This window comes from Empidonax traillii, unplaced genomic scaffold (genome assembly GCF_003031625.1).
Source record: "Empidonax traillii isolate 1590-97213 ecotype Southwest subspecies unplaced genomic scaffold, ASM303162v1 scaffold131:size1687323, whole genome shotgun sequence".
NCBI lineage: Eukaryota > Metazoa > Chordata > Aves > Passeriformes > Tyrannidae > Empidonax > Empidonax traillii.
In genome coordinates, this window is record NW_020955324.1 from 1126755 (window position 1) to 1150898 (window position 24144).

A 24144-nucleotide genomic window follows, 5' to 3' on the forward strand; every position below is an offset into this window, starting at 1 on the left:
GCTTCAGCAATCCAACAGTACCACTGGGGGAAAGGCGGGACCTCACTGCACGCCAGATGCTGTGTCCAAGCCTTTCGGGCTAAGGTACAAAACAGCAAAATAAGCATGCTAATACAGAAACATTTCCTAAATGATTCAACTGTCCCCTCTGACTTCTTCCTCAAAGGCTGAGAATGACCAGGAAGTCAGTGCGGAACAAGGATGATTTCACTTGTTCTTGCTGGGTGGGCTCCACTCACTCTTTAGCTGCAGGACATCCGAGTGGGATTGCCAAAAATCCCAACTGCCCTTGAGAAAATACAATGCCAGTGTTGGCAAGACAGAAAGTACAGGCAGAAGCACCTGTGTGGCTGCTGAGCACAGCTGTACAGGGACTACTGCAGAAGTTCCCATGGTGTACATGCCAGAGTGACGCCAAGCTGAGCAAGTCAGGCTGGGAAAGAAGGGAAAAGCAGCAAAATGCAGCAAGGCTTAAATTAGTGGAAGACAAGCACCACTTGCTGATGTTTTCCGAAGACTCACACTGTTCTGCACAGTCACCTTCTCTTTGAAAGTGCCTAATACCCTCGTTTTCTGTCAGTTCTGTTGTCTCTGCACACCACCATAGACAGATGTTCATGCAACTCATGATCTGACTTTCCCTAAGAAAACAGTCACCCTGTAAGGTGTTACTGTTGCCATCAGTTTGTAGGCAGTGTGAGCCACTGGCACTGGAACAAAACCCATAAGTGCTGTGCATCCTCTTCAGACCAAAGTCACTCAGGTTAGTTTAAGAAGCCCTGCGTTATCAAGTAAAAGCTTCCTATTAGATTAGATATGATTAGATAGTTTACAGAAATTATTTTCACATTTTACATCACTAGGTTGAAAAAAAAAAGAATAATGTAGGCAACAAGGACTAGACTTTACCACAGAAACTCCAGGACTTCACTTCCCTGCTGAATGTTCTGATTTCTAGATAGGGACATCTATGAATCCTCACCCCTCTGTTCCTACATTGCTGGAAATAGTTTGTTCAGAACTTCATTCAGAACACATTGCAAAAGAGAATGACTGAGGGAACTGCACTGCAATGTGGAAACAAAGAGTCCCGTCTTTCCTGAAGCAATACTGTAACCGTAACTATATCAAAAGTAACAGTAATTATATCAAAAGGTATGCCAATATTGCTTCAAATTAATTTAGTGTAGTTCAGGTTACATGTGATCTAAGGGTGTCTAACAAGTAAGGTCCATGAGTATACTTCCTTTAGGGCACATGATTTCTGAAACCCTAACAGTCATAGTTCAGCTGAGCAAAAGCAAGAAAGTTAATGAAAATGCTCAACAGCACAACTAATCTTCTTCCTAAACTTGTTATAAAAACTTTTAAGTGCTTTGAAGTTTTACAGCACAGCCACCTTTAACATAACAACACGTTCTTCCCAAACAAGTCTTGTGTGTGTTTAGAAAACACTTAAGCAGAATATGGAAAATAAAACTGAATACATTCATCATGTAGAGATCTCTCTATCAAAGCAAGTTCATAGAGAAAGAAACACATTTTATTGGAGAGGCACAATAAAAATGAAACCACGTTTGATGGTTCTCTCAATAGTAGGGAAACATCCCTGAAGTTTCACAAGGATCACAGCTGAATTCTGGCTTGGACAGAATGTAATTTTTCCTTCCATCTTTAACTTCTTAACTTTCCTGTAACAAAAACTGTAACAATTGAAAATGTTTGCTTCAAGGATTTATTTATATTAAGAAAATGCTAGGCCATTCTACAGAAGTGAAGCTTGTACTCATTTAGTAATGTCCTTGAGTTACCTGTATTTAGGGTGTAACCTTAAACCACAACTCTTGACCACTTTTATAGCTATGAATGGTCCCCTGGCTCCTTTCACTTGAGCAGTGGTGTTAACCCCAGTGTCCTGGCTTACTTCCAGCTTACGTAATGACATTATACTTGCTTAAATTCTCCAAGAGGTCCCAACTGGAGAAGTTATTCTTCACTTTCTCTTCCTTGGGAAACACTGCTAGCAGAAAATATCTACCAATCTTTGTTTGAGAGCTGACTGAATTCCCGTTGTGGAGGAAATGGTCCCTATTTATAGGTGTACAAACTTGTGCAGACATACACTTACATGTGTCTGCTTGTTTGTACTGATTACTTGGTATACGGATAAATGCATACACACATACTTAGAGTTGTCCTGGAATAGTCTTAGCAGAAGGAAATATTTTTCAGCTTGATCTAGTTAGAGCATTTTCTAAAGAATTGTGTAACAGGCAAAGCAGAAAAGAACAAAACCTGGGAGGATTTAATTAAGTGACATGAGATGCCTATGGCAGAAGTGGGAACTTAACCCAGGTCTCAAGATTTCAGTTTTCAATATGACATCATTTCTTTCCCTGAAGAAACACTATATAATATAGTGCAGAATAAATAACAAAGGTATAGATATATGTAATATAATGAAGAGTATATGATGAAGATATATAGTATAACAAAGAAGTATAGTGATCTAATCTCATCTCTGAAAAGAAATTTTTTTGCAGGGGGAAAAGTACTTTATCTATTATGGGGTAGGCGTCAACAGAATATTTTGTTTATTATTCTATGAACAAGTAGTGTTGAGGACTTATCCATCACTGATAAACTGAATGCCTCAACCTTCACTCTGTTTCTACCCCTCAGTCACCTATGTCCACTTTATTCACCCTGCTAAGTCTAAGGCTAAAGTTGTCATATCTCCATACAGGACCCTTTACTGCATTAAAGAAGACTACCTCATTCTGTCTGTATCCAGAAGGGTGTGCTCAACTTTTACCATTGAAACTGATTTCTCTATATTTCATCAGCCATATTATTTGCATGTTAGTGGTGTAATAATGTAGCAATACGTGCCTGAGGTTTTTCTTAGAGAGAGAGCATCACTCATGGTTTGACATGTCTCTACTCTCTCTCCATACAAATTACTTTGCAAACGTGTTGGCAGAGGGCAAGGGAGGAGGGATGGTGCATTTGTTAGTATTTGTTATGACCAAGCATAGGCACTTTGAAAAATCTGTGGCCTAATGATTTTTCTGTCACAGACTTTCTACATCTCCCTGTTTTTTCCATCTACAGAACTGCAATAATATTTAACGAACTCATGAAAGTATTGTGAGGTTAAACATAGCATAGTGCATGGTTTGTAAACTACTTGGAGATTTTTGGCTAAAAGGTACTGTAAAAGTGCAAAGAAGTTAATTGAAATTACAGGAGTCAATTCCTAATGTGTATCTCCGTGTTTATGAGCAGATTTTTCACCTCGCCCTTGTGGAATTTGAAGATATAAAAAACACACTCAGACCCAAAGAGCTTAAAATCCCAACAGAAAGTACAGATGAAAGGGCAGAAAAAGTTTAAAATTATCATCCCCATTTTACAGAGAGAGAACTCAAACCTGAACAATTTCATGTATTTTTTTCAGGGTGCACAGAAGAAAAAGAGCAGCAGATGCAGGGATGTGAAGGCAGATGTCCTGAAAGCCCATCCCAACTGCTTCATATAGAAGATATTCTAGTTAGCACAGTCTCTCTACACTCGTCCCACTGCCCTGCCATTAAGTCTAATAACTAATTTCTACTGTGTTAAAAAGGTGAGAGTCAGTCCTTTAAAAACCTACATCTAGCTTGGAAATCAAATACAGCAGCATGCTTTGTTTTATCACCCTCTTGTTTCGTTAACTCCGTTATTTTTTTTCTCCTTTTCTTTTTGTTGTCACATGGAGTTCATGAAACTCCCTGGGTTTGATAGTGTTTTTTATTATGAGTGTTTCTTAAGGTAGCTGAAGTGTCTGAGAGCAGGGCTTGCTGAGGAAGTGCTCAGCCATGGCCCACTGGTTGATGTCAAAAGGCCAGCATCTGGTACCATTCTCCTGGTGCTCAATTGCTTCTTTCTTTCAGCTCTTTTCAGACCAAGGTACAACTTGAGAAGTGAACTTTGTGTTATAAAAGCCCTAACAGAATGGCAGCTTTATATGCATAAATCTGTTCTCGCTGCCAACACCCCAACTTAGCCAAATAGCAACTGCAGCCACAATACCAAGAGGCCAAAGTTTTCTAAGACTAAATCTGTCACCTTGTCTCTTGCAACTAGCTGCCTACAGCCCTGAATATGACCTTAAATTTGATTTTTCCATTGTACACAACCTACAGAGAAAATTACAAAGTGTTGATTTATTGTTCTATAGATTTTCTCCATTTTTCTTTACACTTTTTTTCATATGTTCTTAACAAAGTTCCTTTAAATGTTAAGCAAAAACTCAACCAAAATAATGACAGAACCATGGTTAGCTGTCATCAAATCTGTGTAAAACCCAATTGTCACAATTTACTAATCTGAATAAGGGGAATTTCACTTTAATTTTATTGAAATATAAAATTTCCTCAAATTGAGACCAAATGAATACATCTTTGTAGTCAAACTGAGACTCTACCAAGGCAAAAAGCATCAAGTGCTGGTTCACACAGTGGGGTCAGCACTCTTTCTTCACTGCATTTGCCAATGTTTATGTTTTTTTCTAATCAGGAGAAAATCAAAGCCATGTGGACACCTATAGGAAAAACAGCAGGTCTCAAAATGTTGTTGGCAGGGTGAAATTTGTGATTCTCCCATGGCACTTCATGTTTTTGTCAACTTTGTTTCAGTTACATTTTCATGTTAATTTCTTCTATTTTGTGAAGTCATTTGTGCTGGAAACAAATTTTCTCATGTTTTTATAGAATTGTAGGGCAGCCATTCCCAGGTGGAATTCCTATAAAGAAAAGTTTTATTTTAATCCACAAGCCTAAATCAAATATATAACTTCTCCATTCTTATAAGGCATAGGTTAAAACAGCAGGTGTTTCAAGTTCCTGGGAGATGCATTAAATAGACAAATTTAAATAATGAATAATTTTTTTTTTTCTTTTTCATTTGGAAGGGGAGGAGAATATGAAATTGCAGTCAGGTATGTACTATAAATATACCTTTAAAATACAAATAACCCTCATAACACCTGTATGTGGGGAAACAAAGTAATATTCTAGAATGTGTTTAATAGAGCAAGGCAAAAGCCACCACTATTAAACAAAATATTGAAATGCAAGTGCATAGCAGTCATAATTTTTAAAGCAGGGACCCAAAATAATGAACAAACAGCCAATAACTAGAAAATCACCTGCAGGATTGAATTCAAAGGGCTTATTAAAAATATCAAATTTACCTTTTAAAAGACCTGTGTCATAACCCGCGTCATGGTAAAGCGTGCAGGGCACACCAGGCAAGGATGTGCTGTAAAGCTCTGAACAACCTCCGGCTGTACATGTGCAGAAAACACAGCAGGTTCCCGAGCACATGGATGCTTAAATGTTCAGGAGAGCAGGCATGAAGGCAGTTTGCCATGCTCCATTATGGACCTGAGTGGCTTGGAAAGTTTTCCCTGTCTTACAATTTGTCAGCAGAGGACCTGAACAGATTAAGGGTTAACAGGACAGGCTATGCATTAAACCCAGTTGGCAGATTGCTCCAAACAAAGCTACTGGGCTGTGGGATAGGAATCCTGTCTTTGCTGGTTATCAAGCCTCTTTCTTAGGCACTTAAAAAAAGAAGATACACACTTTTGTCCTCCAGTCTTGGAGACTTGTGTTAAACACAGCTATAGCAGGCCTGAGGGAGCAAACCAGAGCTCTGATTCGTTAGTTTGAATGAAAGAAATATGATCTGGGCAGAAAGATAAAGGATTTCTGTTACATTTCTTAAGTCAGAAGAGCTAAACTGAGGGTAGATTCCAGAGTTTATTCATGTGAAAACCACTGTATAAACAATCTGAAATTCTCTGTGTGCTTAGACTGAGTACTGGGAGTGGTGTGTTTATTCTTTTTATACATGATGGGACGCTGATTTAGTCAGTAGCTATAGATTGGATGTCCATTTAATATCTAATCTTGATGTGTACATCTTTTGAATGGTTAAACTTTTTGGACAGAGACCATGTTCTAGATTCCTGGAAGTTCCTTATGAATCCAGTGGGTGGTTATTTAACATCTTGCTTTCTCATCCCACTTAGTCTACTGTCAATACTCTCTGTCAGTCAAAGAATAAATCACAGTGAGTCATTATTTACAAAGAAAAGAGTGTGGCTATCCAAGGAAACCAATGATTACAAGCCAAATCCCCAAACAAACTTTGTAAAGTTGCCAAAGGAAAGCAATCAAGACTAAAAACAATACCTGTGAGTTCTTTAGAGGTAAAGGAGGTTATAAGTAGTGCATGACACTCCAAGCAACTTTGGTTTTCCTTCAAATAATGGAAACATCTAAGAAGATGGTAGAAGAAAGAGTTTAAGATGACTGGTGTCAGTGAAATGTCTTTGCCCTTTGCCTTCTGGAACCTAAGGGGTTCTTTTCCCTTTAAGACATAGGAGACCTGTAACTGCTTAAAAAGTGTCTACTAGCCAAAATGCATTTCTCTTGACCCTGTGATCCAATAGGACACAAAACTCAGTCATGCTTATCAATATAAACTAAGTATAGTATTCTGTTGGTTTTGAGTGTGGGGGACTTTATTTTCTCCACTGGTACTTTTTGACATGAATAAGACACGCTTTTTTTTCATCTAAGTTGTGTTAAATAGCTGAAAAGTTATTTGTGTGGATGTTGGATTAGATATGGGGAAGTAAGTTATGGTTCATAATCTCATAACATAGTGGGTTTGAAATGATCTCGAAAGAAGTTCAGAGGAAAACTCATATACAAATGATTATTGGTTTGCTTTAGATTCATGTTCATACATAGAAACCGAGAAGTGTATTTAACAAGAACTTGGTGTTTCTCCAGCTATCTAAACCAGTATTTAATTTTAAATATTTCCATGTGTTCATGAAGCTGAAATATTTTTATGCAAACAGCCATGATATATCCCCTCTTTGAAGTTACTTGGCACAATAAATAAAAAAACCCACCAGAACAATAACATTGATACTTAACTGCAGAACGTCTTAGGAGAAAGACTTATACCTTCAGGGTGGTTAGATAGTGGGAAGGTATTGCAGAGCAGGCACAGCAATGACTTGTGTTCCCATCCCTCCCATAGCATTTTGAGTCAGTAGAAGTTTAATGACCAGTCTCCATGAAATATGGTGATATTCATTTACAATTAAAATGACAAAAGAGCCAACCTGATTTACAGAGTGAGTTGCACACATTCTTTGAGAACCTGTGAGGAAGGAGACACTCAGGCTGGCTGGAACCCCTTCACTCTTTTTGAAACTTCAACATGTACCCCATATAGTACATGGGCAGATCTTAGCCTAATTCTTATTTTTTCCTACCTCTGGTAAGTCCAAAAGACCAGAAGTGCAATGTAAACACCACAGACAACGTGCTGATGCTGTAGATCATCATACCTCCATACACCTCAACAGGACCATGTCAGCTTACACAAACCGGACACCTTCATTTCTGCTCTGCAAAATGGATCAGGGAGCACACGTATTTAATTCTACATCCTGACCGTGGATCTGTCTCCAGTTCATCCAACAACACCCTTGATAAGTTAAACTTTTGATGAATCACAGTTAGTTACAGAAAGAGTATCCCAAAGCCCTCTAGAAGGAGGATTGAGAAAGACTCAATGTCCATTTGTAGAGAGTAATAAAGACTCAGTTGGTTAGGTGGGAGATGGATGTTCCCACTCCAATATTGCTGATGGCTCCATTCTGCGAGATATCAACAGAGTGCTTGAGCACTTGTGACTTTCGTGAGCAAAGGACAACAGGATTTCTCATCTGCTAATATGCTTTGTGTTAAAAAGATAAAGTCAATTTGGCTTGAAGTCTGCTGCAAAGTTCTTTCACTCTGTGCGTAGATGGGTTTGGCACATTGAACTTCAGAAAGGATTTTTGAAGGTAATTGTTAGGAAATATAGGAAATTTTGTTTTCAAACTTAGAAAAACTTTGGTGTTATTCCTGTGTGATCAATGGAGCTATTGTAGGAGTGGATTTTACTTGGCACGTTTAGCCAACACTTCATCAAAAACTAATTTTCCTACATCTAATCACCCAACCACCCTCTTTCACCTTGTAGGGTCCAAAAACATGGGAGCTGGTGTCACTGACATTACAGATTTTCTTTTACAGAAAAGGCAGGAAATTTCACCTCACTTCTAATTTGCTATGCAATAATGACAATGTGTTTATTAAACAGATGTTGGCATACAATTGCAGTATGAAAATGACCCTACAGTCCAATCATGGCAATCACTGGCAGGTTAGATTTGTTTTAAATAATTCCCCTTCCTGTGCTGAAAACAGGTGTAGCCCCATTCAATTGCCAAACTCAGCACCCTGCTGCCAAAGGCAAGCAGAAAATTGCACCAGTGTGACAGTAGGTGAGCAAGACACTTTCTAAGTAATACTATCAATTATTAAGAGAAAGACAAGAGCTACAGGGTTCTGGTTATTTCATAGGAGCATTTGTGAAGCCTTTGTGAAGCCAACTCTGGAAACAGCAAATAATATTTACTTCCAAAATCAAAACAGAGATTTTGTTTCCAAATCTTATAGTTCTTTTTTACAATTATCATACATGAAAAATTTATAAAGAAATAGTGACACGGGAAAAGAAGTGTATTTGTTGGTGTGAAGATGCAGAAAGGCACAGCTAGGTACAAAGCACCAAAGAAATCCTGATTTTCAACATCTACACTGCTGCTGTTGCAGTCATTGACTTCATACAATTCTCTTAAAAACTAGAGTGAATTTACATCAACATTAGTTGGATTTTTATCCCCTAATATTTGATTTCCATTTTTTTCTTCATTATTCTGTTTGGTATTTTGTTTCTGTTGTTTTGATGGCAAATTCCAAGCAAAGCAAACAAAGTCAAGATATTACTACTAATTTTTCTGAGTTTTCAGAGTGTATCAAGGAATAGCTGTCAGGTTTCTGAAACCTGATATTATCATTAATTTAATAAGTAAAAATACATTGAAAACAGTGGAAGTACATATTTTCATAATTATCTGAAACATTTGCTCTGAAATTCCATGAAAATATTGAATTTGCTGTATTAAAGGGAAATAGAACTTAGGATAGCATAAGAGATAATTTCTAAGCACGTAACTTTTATGCAGTTCCTTGGCACACTAATTCCTCAGCTGTCTGCTAAACAAGACATAGCAGAGCACACCATGACTCTGCACTGTTCCAGGCGGATGTGCTTCCTTTCCAAGGCAAGCATGGCAAGGAAGGAAGTGCACATGAGTGTCACCTTTTTATGGTGCTGGCAGCTTTGACAGAGGCCATATTAACTCTGTTTTTTTCCAGATTTTCTTTCCTTTTTTTTTTTTTTTCCTTAATATCCAGTAAAATTGTAGTAGGCATCTAAACCACTTTTCAAATTAAATTTCACTTTTAAAAATGGCTTGGTCATGTGGGATGATACTCCAGCAATATTACATAGTTGTCTGTTTACCCTTTAAAAAGACAGTAATCAGATAACTTACTAACAATAACTTCCTTGTGACAATAGAAATGTTTCATTCCTAAAGATTCCATTTGAAGGGTTGTTCAAATTTTGTCTTAGGATTTCTATTGCATCTTTCTGAGTAATGCTTTGACAAAAGGTGTGCTAGCAACTGTATCTAAGGGTCTGAAGTCTGAATGTGATTCATTACTGTATGCAAGGTTGTGACATTTATATAACCACAAGTATCTGGGTAAACAGTCTCAGTTTTCGAAGTCTAAATTCTTTCCATTTGAATTGTCTCTCATTATTTCACTGTAAAAGGTAACCATAAATTGCACGTGCCCTAGGAGTCAAGTGTGAAGTTTAATATTTTATCTACTTCAATTTTTCATCCCTTTTTTCTTTCAAATTTATGTTGGCATTACAGCTCAGTTACTAGGTGATCATCATGCTTTGTCTTTATGGTTTAGCTTGTTAAAAGTCTTGGTCAGAAAACAGCTATGTGGTTTTCATAGACTTTCATTTTGAGTCTTGGAATTGTTGGCTTTTTCACATTTTAAGGGAAAGATTCCCTCCTTTTTCTCAAGATCAATTTTCATTTCAAAACCTAGTTTTCCACAGGTAGCCACCCATCCTGTAAGCATTTTAAGAAGTCAAAATTGATTTCAAGGAAATGCTGTAAAAGTATCACAACAACGTTTCAGATATCCAGCTAGATTTCCATTGTGAAATTCTAAATATATTAGCCCAAAGCTTTTGACCACGTTTAGAGCAGAAATTTCTCAAAAATCCTAACATTCTCACTGCAAGAGAGCTATATTCCTCCAGACTTATTAATTCAGCCTGATCTTGAACTACAGAATTCTTACCACTGGTAGCATGCAAAACTCTTTCAGACGTTTCACGCCATGAGGACCTTAACTCTGACTTTCAATCTTGTCCCAACAAAGCTTACTTGAACCACACACCTGGGTGCCTCCAGACCATCACTGATCACTGTTGCTGAACTGGTGGCAATCAGCACATTCAGGGAATTCAGCTGGACCTGAGCTTGTGTGAGTTGGGAAAGAAGACGGGGCCCCACCAAGGATAAACAAGGTAATAGAGCTGTACTAATTTTCAGGAAGCAAAGGAGTTCAGGGAGAGGATTGGTATTGGAAGACTTCTTGGGAAAAGTGGGACAGGGCACGAGACAGGGTCTTTCTCCTCCTATGTGCACACACAAACCCAAAATCTGACCAAACTCAGGTCCTCCCACCACTGTAAATGTCAGGAGCTCCTGTATTAGACTCTACCGTCTTGTTGTAGAATCCTGCATTCACAGAGCAGATTCAGTCCTTTTCTAAGAAAAGGGTGTGCTAACTAATCCTTCTCACTTGCTGCTACTGATCTCAGACTGAAAAGCTCATTCTCAAGAGAGGGGGAAACAGTTCCATGTGTTCTAATTCTCCTAAACTGTTTATTCCCTTAGGCAAAATAATCAGCTAACACACCTGTGGAACACGAGTGTGGAGCAGAGGAAATCCAGCAGGGAAACTCCCTGCAGCCACTGTCACTGAAGTGTGCCCAGTGTGTAATGGCACATTAGGTAGGCATTGATCTCAGCCACTTTATGAGGTCTGTTACAGAATTGAATCACTTGCTGCTGAATCCCATGGAGAAGAAATTGCTACTTCCTAAGCTAATCCATTTTCAAATTAGCTTCCAATTGTGACTGATGGCTTCACTGCAAATCAGTTTACCTAACTGCTAACACTCACTAAGGGAAGAGAAATCAATCTTTATATCTCTCTCTTTGCCTAATTTTTTAAAAAAATATTTCTCACAGCTTCCTTTCACACTGCTCCAACTGGGAAGACAGGCTTTTTGAGAAAGCTAAGACTGCTTAATTGTCTACTCCAATTCAGAAGTCAAGAGGGGTAAAGGGAATCGATGACTGCCACTGTTTCACTGGCTTTAGAGTTGAGAATGTGTATTCATTTGTTGGTGCAGCTTCCCTGAATCGTTACTTAGCATCTATATCAGACCAAGACACAGAGACTTCTGCTTAAAAAGACTCTCTTTCTGGATCATTGTGCCTAATGTTCATTTCCCAGTTCATTTCCCAGCGTGTAATTGTAAAGACAAGTCTTAACAAGAGAATGGGCACAAAAGCTGATGGAAAGGGAAGCCCATGTAACTTTTAAGAGTGGATAGCAAAAGAAATCACAAATTGCCTCATAAATCTGTTCTACATGACTTTCATTATGAGAGGTGAAGGTGGGGTTTTTTTGATTCCAAGGAAGGCTGTATGTAGAAATAAAAATGCATAAAGAATACCCTATAGAAGAATACTTCAAACTGAAGAAAAAACCAAAACAAAATACAGGTTAAAAAAAGAAAAAAAAGGTCCAAAGATTTTAATAGCTCTCTTTTTAAAAAGCTCCCTACATCTAATTACAGGTAACTTCTTCTGGTATAAATGAGTATCTCAGTTTGAATGCTCCCTAATTTGGATGTCATTGAATTCCAAGCAGATACCACTTCAAAACAAAATGATACACTTATATGTGATATGTATTGTACATGGTAAAATAAATTATATAACAATGTGCAATATAAATAATCTCTATCTGAGTACCATGGAAACTTGCAAATATTTTTTTTTGGCATTATCAATCATATTAAATTAAGAGAATGTACTAAAAGAATGAAAAAGGAAAAATTAGGCAGTTAACACTAATTTGGTAAAAAAGTCATACAGACCTATCCACGCTGTCCCTTAAAACAGTCCACACAAATAAAGTAACTATTAAGTTCATCCTACACTCACTCAAAATAGCAGACAGTGAGAATAGAATGTGTGTGCAGCTGAGTAAGGGACTGTCCAGATTTTCGTTTTGCTATGTCAGCTGGCTCAGAAACAAATCTGCATTTCCTCCTGGGGAGATACAGATGTACTTTTTAAATAACAAAATAGCCAATATGTCTCTAAATATGATTATCATAACCACATATAACTTGTTGTACAACTATGCTCCGCTTCATAGGTAGGGCAGAAAGCCAGAAAATGTGGTGAGCATATCCTCTTCCTCAACCCCTTGACCTACGAGTGTGATGTTTATCTTCACGCTGACATTCCTAAAAATCTATATTTCCCCCTTGAATCGAGCTACCATATACTGAGAACAGAATAGCAACTAGCGTTCCTTTGCATTTTAGAAACAATTTTTTTTGCTGCACACATCGCCTTGCTTTTGCTATCCTTTTGGATGCCTCTGTCCTCATTGAGTCCGCAGTTTATTTCTGACTGTGTGACTCTTTGCAGCCACTTCTGGTTACATGTTAAAAAAAAAATCTTAAGGAAACATTGTGGCTCGCGGTTTCGGGTGTCAGTTTTACTATGTCCCTGAAGTTTAGACATGAATGACATGCTGACCTTTGAAGTAGCATTGTCCTGGGACATAGCTGAGATTTTCTATTAGAGTGAGGTTTGCCTTTAACAGAAGAGGAATGTTCTGATAGACTGATTGGTACTTGGCCCCTGGCTAGGCTAAAAGTATAGCTTTCCCTCTCAGGCCTAATTCCTAGCACAGGAATGCAGAGACAAAAGGAAACACAATAGGGAGATAAATCTTGCAGAAGTTATTCCAAGCAACTTGATAGAAGTTTGAGCTATAAATTGGAACATTCTTCTTCCTTTGCTTATTTCATCCGTTTTTGACTGTGCCTAATATATCATTAAAATACACTATTTTATTCTGAAATTTAAATGGATTGATGAGTGTGGTTTTCTTGGGGGAAATGTTTTGTGAGAGCTCCAAAGTAATAGGATAAGGTAAAGCTTATTTTCTTAGGAGGTCTCTAATCAACATTCATATGCAATTCAGATTCCAAAATATTTGGACTCCCACTGAAACAAATAGAAGTGTTGTAGGAACAGAAATGCACTAGTGACCTCAGAGCAATTTTCAATATTCTGAAGTGTTGCTTCCAAGTACTAAAATCTTTTGAAGTGGTGTCTAGCTATTTTTCTATGATACCTGGGGATAAACTTTATTCTTTATTTATCCAAGCAGGGGTTCTCCTTCATTGAATCTCATAATATTAAGGACGTTAATTAAATTAAGTAATTATAAAAGGTACTCGAGACCAAACCCATGAAACCAAACTCATCTGGTACTCAGAATGTCCAATGTCATTGTAATTTTCTTATCCCATTTTAAAATGTCTTCAGAAATAAGGTGTAGTCAATGTTCCTGTACATTTATTTTTCAGATTGGAACCCCAACAAAGTAACCAGATGTGGTAGAAGAACTCCCATCAAAAAGTGGAAGGATACAATCAAAATACACTAAATACTTGTATTTGCTTTCTGACAAGCACAAATGATTGTAATGGTACACAAGATAATGATCTGAAGAATTGAAGACATCTCTCATTAACATTTCTCTCCTTCCATTTCCTAAATCCTGGGAACAACAAACACCATACTTAAGCCCAGCATTGCAGCCCAGATATGTGACCTAAACAAACAGAAGAGCAGAAAGCAGTGAAGTTCAGATGGAAGAAGAAGAAGTAACAATGTAAGGAAAGGCAGCAGAAAAGACCATTAAAATACTCCTGTTAGAGTCACATTAGCTGAGAAACTCACACTGCACAATCCCATTCTTGACTACCAAAAAAAAAAAAACCAAACAAAGAATGTGGTTAATTTTACAAATACCCATTTGAAAATTAGTTATCATGCAAAGATGTGATATGTAAGGGGAGAGGGACATCAATGATTTCATTTTCCATCTACAGATGGAGCTGTACCTTTTTTCTGAGCACAGACAATTGAGCCTTTGCTAAATCTAGGAATTGATTTCTCAAGAGTTTGCTGCTCACTAACAAGACTAAATAATCCTCTGCCTTACACAAATATAGTCTATAGGTTTGTTTTTTTTTTTTCTTTTTTTTCATTTAGACCCATGTATGTTGGCTTATCAAAACCCCTGTATGGAAAAGAAAATTCTTCAGATGAACAGTGTATGAAGACTGGTAGATACTTGATAGTACTTTGGAACCAGAGTATAAAGCACCAAAATTTGCTGAAATGGAAGAAATCTCAGAGACAGGTCATTGACTCTTCAGTGTAAGAAAAACATTCACTTACCAGTATTTTCAATAAGCTCAAGGTTGAGCAACTGAGACTATGGCTTTGGTGTAAGAACACTTTGGTGTAAGAAAATGCAAACTTGCTTATAAAGCTAAAATTCACTGAAAGATAATGGCCTGTCACTAAATTCAGCAGCCCTGCTCATCAGTGTATGGAAGTATAAAGGAGGGTGATTCTGTGACCTTTTCTTACTACCTGTGTCCTCTAAATTAATGTTCTTTTCCCCCCTTGCTTTCTAGTGGGAAATATAACGAGGAAACTAAATATTCGAAAAGGAGAACTGAAAATGCTACTTTGTCTATGAACGTAAAATAATCTGTCCTAGAGGACTCAGTTTTTAACATTAGGATTTTTAAAATAAAAAAAAACCAAACAAACAAAACAACAAACAACCAGTGAATACCTTTACTCTCTTCCATCACTGTAAATGGTACAAAAGTGGACTTAATTTATGCTAAGTTTGAAGTTGTTTTACTTTCTCATACTGATGGGAAATAAAAATGAAAATCAAGTATGTTTTCATCTCTGTATAAAGCGTCCATTAAAATAAAATATATTTTTGCTATAACTTCAGAACTAGACTCATATCTGAGAGAATCCACAGAATGAGTGTCAAGATTTTTCTCATTAGACGTTTTCTGACTATTGACAGATTTCATAATCACATCATGATTTTTACTGGAATCATGGAGTACAATCTGCCAAGAAAAAGATGCATCTGTATAAAACATGGATTTTACATTATAACATTTGTAAAATGATAAATTATCTACTGCAGCTTTATAGGAAAATACTAGTATGTAAAACTGAAAAAGTGCAACTGCTGCTTAGAATAGTTTGAGAGGAACTGTTATTACTGGAGTTCAATGGGTGTCTCCTAAAGTTCTTGGAATTAAGTGTTCTATTGTACTAAGCATAGCAGAAACCATATGATGGTGAAATATCTATATCATCTTTTTTTCCCATAAATTATTGGTAACACACCAAAAAGATATGCATACAAGAAAACAGAAGGAGAAACACAGTATCTACTCTGTTGCTGTCATGACTGACATTTTAATTGGCTCACAAGCCTATGGGGACTGCAGTATGTTTAGACTTAATTTCCACATGTACAGTACAGCCATTACAACTAGTCTCTTCTACATCTGGGAATTAGTTTATAGAATTGCAACTGTGGCTCATCTGGTCTTCTGCTGTCTTTGCCATGAACATGAGTCTTGACAGAGAAGCTGTAGCTGGATAAAATAGCTAGCAGATATTAATGTAGTCCCCTTAGGTATATTAGTGGAGAGCATACCTCTGTAAGCAGAGGGAAGTCACAGTGTTTAGAACTGGAGCTAAATAAAATAGGGATTGCAGGCTTTGAGTGCTGCTTCTTGTGTTGGAAGGGGAAAGGCTGGGTGGGTGAAAGGTACTGTAGGTACAGCAGCACAGAGAAACAACAACTGGTGCCGGAATCCATCTCATGAGGACTGCTGCTGTTCAATTGCAGCTTTCAGGGCACAGGCCCAGAGCAAAGGCCATCTGCACTACAGCTGGATGGGACTTCTCCAGCAAAGTCTCTTTCCTATCCAAAAATTATGTTTTGTTAGAACAATTTAAAGAAAAAAAATTAATGAAAATGAATAGTTTTCAAGAAGATTTGTGTTTGAAATTTTTCTCAGATAGATCCATCATAGACTATCCCAAAGGAGTACATTTGCCTTGAGTGTACTTTTACTTAGACAAAACATGAGGACAGAGAATTAATGCATGTGTGTCATGGTCTGGTGAAGATAATTTTATATAAATATGCAAGAACAATCAGAAAGACTGTATCTCCCCAAGGACAGAGAGTGAGATCCTTGAAGACACTTCACAAGCATGGCTTTGCCCCATTCTCCTCTTCTTAAGGGATCGCCATGAACCAAAACAAGTGTGAGATTTGAGCTGCAATCTCTCACATCCCGCAAGATATAAAACAGTCCTCCACAGAAATTTTATTTTTATATCCCTATCAAGGTCTCATCCAGTATTTAAGTACTTGCACAAACTGAAATGATTGCAATAAAAACAATGAAAAGGGTCTGATTTTATCCTGGGTTTTATTGGAGATGTGAGAGAAAAATTTTGTTTTTCTTTATAATCATAGATGATTTTCATAACAACTGAGATATTTTAGAGCATTCACATATTAGTATAGTTAGGAAAATAAGGTCATAGGTGTTGGGGATTTTTTTTTTTTACCCTACTCTGGTTATCCTTTTCACAATTTGATTTAGCATGATGAAGAAAAAAAACCAAACTTCTAAACCCTGAAATCTTTCAGAAGTCAGAGTTCTAGTTTTCCAGCCAGCCCTCATCCACATGGAGGCCAAATGCTTTTGTCGTGTTATTAATTCAGTCTGCACAAGAAGTTGCGGTTCTTTTGCTAGAGGAACTCTGCTATGAAATGTGGTGCCAGAAAATCTGACAAGTGCCCTCCCTCCCAGTACAATATTTTGGAGAAAGGAAGCCCAGAGCAGAAGGCGGACTCTCTGCGGGTTGCTGGGGGATGGTCTGCATAGCACTTACACTTCTTTGTGGTGTGGCTTGAAGGGGGAGAAAGTTGGAACATTTCAACAGCCCTTCTCTCTCCTTCTGCAGTTTGTACAGCAAAGAGAGAGAAAGCCTAGCAAAAAAAGAACAAACGAATCTTGTGGCTTTCCTGCCTTTTCTACCACTTTAGAACAAGGTCTACCAGCAAATCCTGGTAGATCATGCATTACAGCCAGCGTCTGGCAACAGATATAGGAAAGGTTTTGGCAAGTACAATAAAACCAAATATTTAATGAGTACTCAGTTTCAGATGTTGTCTTAAACCTCATTCAACAATATGAAATGTGTGGCTTTCTGCTATTGTTGTTTTTATCCGCCTTTTCCTGGTCCCCCACCTTCATTTTAAAATACCTGAGAACTGTTTTTAATGTTTCTTTCACCTTTCAGGTAAGTATATTACCAGTCAGATTGAATACCGTGAACACAAGCATTAGATCTTGGGAAGATGATTGAAACCCTAATAAATTTGAAACCGTTTTCAATTAGTACACAGGAAATTTACTTTGTGAGCCATGACTTGTTTTATTAGTGCCCTGGAGGGCAATTTAGATTGGAAAAATCAGGACATCATTGTTTGCCAAAAAAGAAAACAGATACTTAGCTTTCATCTATGGGGTACAGCCATGAAAATGGGACTAAAATATTATTGAGTATCAAAAAATATTTATACTTTGGGGTCAGTCATAGTTCCAGAGTGTTGAAAATGACATTCATCCCATCCTAAAGTGTGTGGTTAACTTGGAAATTTGCCACTTGCTAACATACTGCTTTACTTGTAAATGAACCCAAAGTAAAACCTTTACACTACATTTTTAGTAGGTTCAATTAAGATATGGAAACAGTTGCTCAAGCAAGCAGCAACCTTCTTAAAATTTGTCATACCTTTAGACCTTTAGTCATCTGTGTGTTCTGAGGGATTACATCATGTACCCACTCTCTATTTTTCCTCTCTCTGTTATTGCTCAGGTTCTCAGCCACCCAAAAATGAAAACCTTACATCAAAAGTATAGAATAGAGAGAAGAAGGTATGGAGAAGGGCTCTTTCCAATGGATAATCCCTTCTAAAAATAGGAATAGCAAGATCAACTTTTATTGCTGCAAAATTCGTTCTGCCAATTGTGGTTTGACCAGTAAGATGAAGGAGAGGATACACCTGATGGAACAACTCTTTAATATGTCTTTGCCTGACTTACACAGGCATCAGCTACAAAAGTGTTCCTTGTGTATTAACCTACCTTGACCTCATCCACCTGAATGAGGGCCTCTTGCAGTGTGGCCTATAATTTTTCAATACTTTTTAATCATAGCCACGTCAGTGCCTTTCACACTCCAGCAAGCTCCTTCAAATGATGCCAAACTCAAATTCAGCAGCACTGAAGCATGGCTTAAACACTTAGGGCTAAATTATCATAACTCTTTCTTGGTCATGTAAGGGAGGGAAAAGTCTTCCCTCCCTTTTTCCCTACTGTGATTGTAACTCCAGGGGGAAAGGACAGGAATATGAGAAGACCCTTGTGCACCTTGCTCCATATGCAACAGCTGACACTTGGGGAGGAGAAAAAAATTCTCAAAGAAAATAGGAGAAGTGCTCTAGCCTTTTCACAGAGCATATACTGGAAGTTTCATCTCCACAATAAGCACACTCTAATTAGGTAAAAGAGGCTGATACAAAAAGAATTCAAAATGTCTAAATAAAACTAGTACTCAAAGTCAACCTCTGTGAGAAGAACCTATATGAACAGTGATTGTAATTACTCCAGAGTTCACACAAGCGAAATTACCCCACAGCCAGTCACAATTCCTACAAAAAAAGGAAACATTAAAATGCAGAAGGGCGAGAGTAAGGAATCTCCATATATATATATGTATATATAGGTTTTGTGAGCCTATTAAAAGGCCTCATGGCTTTCCTTTCCCATCTGAAGTTTTCATCTTCAAAATTTGTGCTTCTCAAATCATTCATAGACGCAGTAACTGAGCTCTTACACCTGAAACTATTTCAGACATCCAATTTTCCAGCCAAGAGCTTGACCTGCAAGAGTGAACTCTTGTAAATGATGCTTCTTCCAGAACAAAAAGGCTACCAGGTGTGAAAACAGCATTTACAGCTCAGTGCTGTAGTGTATCTACAGTCCTATCAGGCATTCATGCGGTGGACATATCTGACCCTGAGGCAGAAATACCCCAGTCTCGATTCCCACCTCCCCAGGAGGGAGGACCCTGGTGTGGCCATCCACCTAAATTTCCCAAATAAATTAAAATGCACAAACTAATGAGCCAGGTCCCAGCCCAGTAAGCAGGTGTGACATTGTCAGGACACATACCAAGGACCAGAACTATAGGGCACATCAATGCCTTATTATAAGTGTGGTATCTACCTGTCTCCATCAGATCAGCTGTGTCTAGATGAAGGTCTAGCTGAGCTTTTAACAGAAAATTAAACAAAACCAGTATCCTAATCCTTTACACAAATTTCAGAGTAATTGTTAGGATCTTCAAGGAATATAGTAATTTTTCACAGAATTCTTAATTACTGTAAAACAAACAGGAAGGAGCTTTTGGCTTTAACTTATTTAAATGCATGTCAAAAAAAAAAAAAAAAGAAAAAGAAAAAAGAAAAAAAAGATGAGAAAAAGAGCTTACCCCGAACAGCCACAAGTGTTTACTGGTCAAAGGAAAATTATCCAGTTTGATTGATGTCTCTTTTGATACTCCTAAAGGAAGAAAATTTCAAGTTTAAAAAACACAACTAATTTACAGAAAAACACATAAAAGCATACCTACTTCTGAAAAATAAATAAGAACATAATCAATTACCATAACATTGCTTTAAAGCATTCAAAGCTTTGACTATGTAACAGGGACCATTCTAAATTCAACAAGATTTGGGAAAGTGTATGGCAGGGGGCTTGTGATGAAACGCAGTCATATTGCACTTATATAAAGTACCAGCCTTTTTTTCTGTAAAGCTTGTTAGGATTCTATCATTAACAGAGAAAAAAAAATCCCAGCCCAACCAACCTCCTCCATCCCCCCAAAGCCTTTAAATGTATTGATTTTTATTGCAATGAAGCTACATCTCCGTATAAAGGAGAGCCCACACAGATGATACTGAACTAAATTAGTTTCATTTTTTGAAACATGATTGCACCATTTTGCTATGGCCCATTAGGTTAATCTTTCTTGGGAAAAGGTGGGGTAGTGAGGGGATGTTTATTTGGAGAGGGCACACACAGGTTTGTGGTGCTGTGTGAAGAGCGCACAGCACAGGTGGGCGGCCCTGCAAACACAACCCCATGTCAGAGAGGCAGCCAGAGAGACCCTGTGCCAGGGAACCTCATCTGCCATCAGCCAGAACACCACAACACACATGATCTGGCTGCCCTTGCCCAGGAGCCAGGCAGAACTTCTGTGCACTTTTTGGACTTGAAGGTCTACTCAGACCTTTGTGGGCACCCACAAAGACTAACTCCAGCTGAGGGAGTTGATCAGAAAGCCAAGTTCAGATTGGAGTAGCTCAGAGCACCTAACTTTAAACTTCAGCTGTAAAAGAGACTCAATCCTCACTGGAAAAACTAATAATTTACCTTCCTACACTGAACCCAGACTATATGAACCCCTTTTCTCCACCCAGTCTGTTCCTTTCTTCCCTCTCCCCCCAGCCGGAAATGTGCAAGAAATTAAGGCAAATGATAAATATTTAAGAATTTCTGCAACTCATTAGCAAGAAATTTGCTCACATAAATGGACTTTTCAAGCACTGGCACAAACTTGCCAGTCTGATGCCCATCACATGAACAGAGAGACCCTGGGCTGTGGTTTCCTGCTCTGGGGCATGGAGTTCATCCTAGATCTCAAGATGTTAAAGAGTGAAAGGGCTATGGATGAACAGAGAATAATACTTTTCAGTACTCTCTGTATGGAGTGTATCCATGAAAGATCAAGTCCAAATGGAATTAAACCCAGTTTGGTCTACAGTTGATTCATTTCACTGAACATTTCAAATTAAAGATTTCTGTTTGGAACACATGGGCTGTGCTGGTTAATTTTGTTATATTTCTGATGGCAGATGCTATGGGACCCTATAGATTTGTAGGATTTTAATATGTGCTTGCACAATGCCTAACATTCCTTGGCAAGCAAGCTAGCAACATTCTCACGTAAAATTATGCAAGGTCCTGTTTACTACATGTGAATATAGTTTTTTAAAAAGTTTCTGCATTTGGTTCATGGTTTAAAGTTTTCCTGAAGTGCTCTGGCTTTCTAAATGTGACTGACACAGGAGGAACTATGCTAAAAACTTTTTGAAATAAGGGAGAAGCAAATGACCTTAGAGAATGCTTTTCTTGTGCAAATGTACTATAAGAAGTTTGCAGAGAGATATTCTAGTCTCTAGTTTTTAAAGAGCTAGCAGAAAAGACCTCATCCAGTGGAAGAAACAAGTGTTGCAAACTTGCCCACATCAGCTGTCAAACAGAAGCCAACATGCACAGTTAAAGTAATTAGAAAAAAAAGTTTCAATATCTCAAAAATGCAAGAGTTGATCTTCTGTAACCTAGACTGTCAGTGATTTAAAATGAAATGAATTACCTTATGTGCTAAAAGGAACAATAGCTCCTGATTTGCTCTTCAGAAATATAATATTTTTTTTTCTCTAGTGATGTCCTTCTTTTCAGGCTAGAGACAAATTTCAGACCTTACTCTGCCTTGTGTTAAAATCTGAACAAAACCCAGTGAAGGAAGTGGAAGACATTTCAAAGGACTGTGGAAGCAGGATCCAAACTTGATACAAAACATCAAATCTAACAGCCCTAGATTTGAGCAGGCTAACAGAGACCATTTAAGAAGTGAACTGATACAGAATTAATTTATTTTTCCTAAAAAAATTTTAAAAAGCCCCCCCCAACCAAATCGGTTTTAAAAGACTTTAAATTCAAAGTTTCTGTATTTCCTGCAATATTTATGAACATAACTAAACTATTAACTTTAAGATGCAACAGCTGAAGAAAGCATACTTTGAATTATAGTAGAATTTGAGTGATATTAAAATATTATTATTACGATGCTTCTGTTAAGGTTCTATCAACACTTTCCAAATATATAGAAACAGCTGTATTTTAAGATTTGTATCATCTGGACAGAAAAGCATTCTCCATACAAAAGTTTCCAATTAAAATTCTGTGTTAAAAAGACTATACTTTTTGAAAATCACATGTGGAAAACATCTAGAGTTATCTTTATCCACAAAAAAAAAATAGTGTCAAGAGTTTCTTCCTTTTTTTAAACTGACTTTCTAGCATCTCAGAAAATACACTAAAAAAAGAGAAAATGTCAAGTTTTTTAAAGATTCTCAGGAGGGGCATCAAAAGTTTAAGCACCCAACATTATTAATCCCTTCTGAAATTCCTACTGCAGGTGCATGCACTTCTTTCTTATGCATATGAAGCTCAATCTAAACATCTCAGTAATAAACAGAACAAGTACCACTGATTTTCATCTTTTCTAGTCCACCTCACCAGCCAAGGAGGGACTGATAACATTCTTGTGCCTCTTTCAGACATTTTATTCAGACAATTATTTTATATCTCAGACATAGAGACCAACCAACTCACCCACCCACATGTACACACACGTAGGTATGCAGAAAGGAAAAATAATCTTTATTAAACAATTTGTAGGATCCTCACTGCTTTCTTCTTGTGTGCTCCCACTACTTCAGGGCCAATCACAGGAGCCAACTACCTCCTGCTACTTTTTTACAGCTGAGGTTTCTCAGTCCTTTATAGGCACCGTTTGACCCCTTTCCAGCTGGCTCTGATAATCAAATATGAGCAGCCAAGTCCAGATCTAGCTCCGTGCTCCTCAAACAACTGCTCTAGGATTGAAAGGAGTAGACCACCCTGTTAAATGTCCTACGGTTAAACCAGAAAAAATTTAATAGGAAATTCTTCTCACTTTTCTTATAAGACAAAAGGAAGAGGGAGAGAGAAGAGAGGGAACTTTTGCAGATATGATTAGCCTTTATTCAGTTGAAAGTCCAATTTGGAAATAAATTGTTGAGCTACGAGCTTTTGCAGACATACAACAATTACAAGCTAAGCAGATATTTCACATACACTTCAGTATGTTAGTATGTTAGTAGTGTGGAATACTCCACATACAAAGTGTTAGTTTTGGTACCTATTTGATGAATGGTCTTACACAGACTTGAAATAAATTCAGATGAAAGAACTCTTCATCTTTCCATGTTTGAACTTTTTTTTTTTCACTCCACAATTATTATATTTTATTTGCAATTTATGATTGAGAGGTCTGAAGGATAGATCAGAGAGAATTCCACGAGCTCACCTGAACTACTGAGCTTGAGGTGAGACAGGACCCCCTGGAAGGAGTGACTGTGTTTCCCTGAGAGCAAGTGAGAAGTCTGTACCTATGCCACAAGTAGAGAAAAGCTCTCTGGGTCAACGGAGGAAGTGTGAGAAGGAGGACCGAGTTCATGGCATGCACAGTCCTTGGAAAAGTAGAGAGCAAACACGGAGAAGCAATGGAAAAGGAGATTTGTCCCAGCTAACAGGAATCCCAGCATTAACTGGGAACAAGATTTTCATTTGAAAGCTATGCTGGGCGTCAGCGATATTTCAAACCATCTTATTTTAATTTCCTTTACTTAAGATTTCTGAACTTTCTCTGAGTCACTGTTTGTTTGTTTGTCTGTTTGTTTTTTAATTAAACACATCTTTGAAGAGCTCGGGTTTTTTTTCTCACTCAAAGAAAAAGTTTGGACAGGCTTACATGATAATTATGCCAGACTTAAGTGTCCTGTCACAGCATTTCATCAAGTACACAGATCTAGAGATGTGAGTGAATACATTTTCATAAAAATCCTTGCTGACACTAAAAATCAATATTTGCAAAAGCAAGAAGTCCTAAGAGGTGATGTTTGG

General features: G+C 37.6%; 1 protein-coding gene across 1 annotated transcript in view; it reads right to left on the reverse strand.

The window, feature by feature from the left end:
- The window catches only part of SEMA3A (semaphorin 3A), a 238354-nt gene extending 218440 nt beyond the window's left edge, over positions 1 to 19914 (reverse strand). The window contains exon 1 of the mRNA XM_027883646.1: positions 19851 to 19914. The gene's annotated coding sequence lies outside the window, so the exon portion shown is untranslated. The remainder of the gene's footprint in view (positions 1 to 19850) is intronic.
- Positions 19915 to 24144: the final 4230 nt, after the last annotated feature.